General features: G+C 39.0%; 1 non-coding gene across 1 annotated transcript; it reads right to left on the bottom strand.

The window, feature by feature from the left end:
- Nucleotides 1–408: 408 nt before the first annotated feature.
- Nucleotides 409–481, bottom strand: TRNAS-GGA. The gene has a single exon. It is a non-coding gene; the product is annotated as a tRNA-Ser (tRNA).
- Between the last annotated feature and the right edge of the window lie 1,254 nt (nt 482–1,735).

The following is a 1,735-nucleotide window of genomic DNA, read 5'->3' as shown; positions in this document are numbered from 1 at the left end:
TTTATTGTAGGTATGTATCTATAGGAAAAACCGAATGTAAGGTCCAATACTACCTAAGGTTTCAAGTATCCACTTGGGATCTTGAGAGGTATTCCATGTGGATAAGGGGGTCTATGCTATTCTCCTTAAATATTGTGAGTAAGACTTCTCAGAAACTACATTTAGAATAAACATCTAAAAACTACTGGAAACTGGGCCCCGGCTGGTGTGGCTCAGTGGACTGAGCACAGGCCTGGGAACCAAAGGGTGGCCAGTTCAATTCCCAGTCTAGGCATATACTTGTATTGCAGGCCAGGTCCCCAGTAGAGGGTGTGAGAGAGGCAATCACAGACTGATGTTTCTCTCCCTCACTTCCCCTCTTTAAAAATAAATAAAATTTCTTAAAAAATAAATAAGTAAAATAAAAACTGCTAAAACCTGGGATTGAATCAGAGACCTTTAGATCTCCAGCCTAATGCTCTTCCAACTGAGCTATTTCAGCTTATGTAGGTAGCTTCTCCCACATGATTGTAATGGAAAGATATCTGTTTTATAATAACAAAAAAGGTCAATATTCAGATTCAGCTGGAGAGAGGCATTTAACAACTATTATTGAGGTCTTTGTCTAGAAGCTAAAAGTAATTTTACTTTTGTTGGTTATGTTTTTAAGTGCCCTGCAATCTGTTTTTCCCATTTAAAATGAATTATAGACATTTTTCACGTCAAAAGAAAAAAAAGGGGACTTTAGTGGCATTTTGATTCTAATTTATGCTCAATTTCTAGAAAAAGGAGAGCAGGATTCACCTAAATATTTAATGAAATATCAATTTTCCGTGAAAGCAATGTTCCATGGGCCCATAAACGTAGCCAGGATTAGAAACCAGCTGAAGACTAAAGCTCCAAGGAACTCACTAAGGTGAAATGACAGCCACCACAGACACGAACGAGAAAATAACTGAAAAGTTACGTGATCACAGAACAACGGGCCCCCAAACACGTGCGTGTCCCAGCCTCCAGAGAATACACTGTGTTAGCTTAGCCGGCAAAGGAGAATGAAGGTTGCAGATGCACTTGTCCTAAATTTTAAAGCCTGTGAACTCTATAAATATGGAAAGTAGGATTGTAGTTAAATCCACTGTTCGTTTAAAAAACAGTCTATAGGATTTAAAACAGAAGACCGAATCTAACATAATTTTTCATTATCATACACATTTCTGCTTTTTTTAGGTAGAACCAAGGCAGGGAAAGAATTGAGCAGCTCAGTTCCCGGACCTCAGTTTCTTCATCTATGAAATGGAGGTAACATCTGTGATGGGATGAATGCGCCCCAAAAATCAGACATCAATGTTCCTCAAAATGTTAGTATTTGGAGATAAGAGTGAAAGAAACGATTAAATTCAATGAGGCTGTTAGGGTGGGTCTCCAATCCAATCTAACTGGTGTACTTATAAGAGGAAGAGACGACAAGGAGGTCCCACAGAGAGGGACAGCCATTCAAGGAAAAGGCAGCAAATTGTAACCATCTAATTAACATTATCAGAGACTTCCAGCCAAGATGGTGCATAGGTAGATATACTGTGCCTTCTCACACAACCAAAAGAAGGTCAATTACAAATTTAAAAATAAAAAGTAAGCAAAACTGACAGAAAATGGAACTGTATGGAAGTTTGACAACCAAGGAGTTAAAGAAGAAATATTCATCCAGACCAGTAGGAAGGACAGAGATGGGCAGCTGGGGCAGAGAGGACTCATGGCA

Source organism: Phyllostomus discolor, chromosome 4, assembly GCF_004126475.2.
Source record: "Phyllostomus discolor isolate MPI-MPIP mPhyDis1 chromosome 4, mPhyDis1.pri.v3, whole genome shotgun sequence".
In the NCBI taxonomy this organism is placed as follows: domain Eukaryota; kingdom Metazoa; phylum Chordata; class Mammalia; order Chiroptera; family Phyllostomidae; genus Phyllostomus; species Phyllostomus discolor.
The sequence above is the reverse complement of the archived record's forward strand: the minus strand, read 5'-3'. Positions and strand labels throughout refer to the sequence as shown.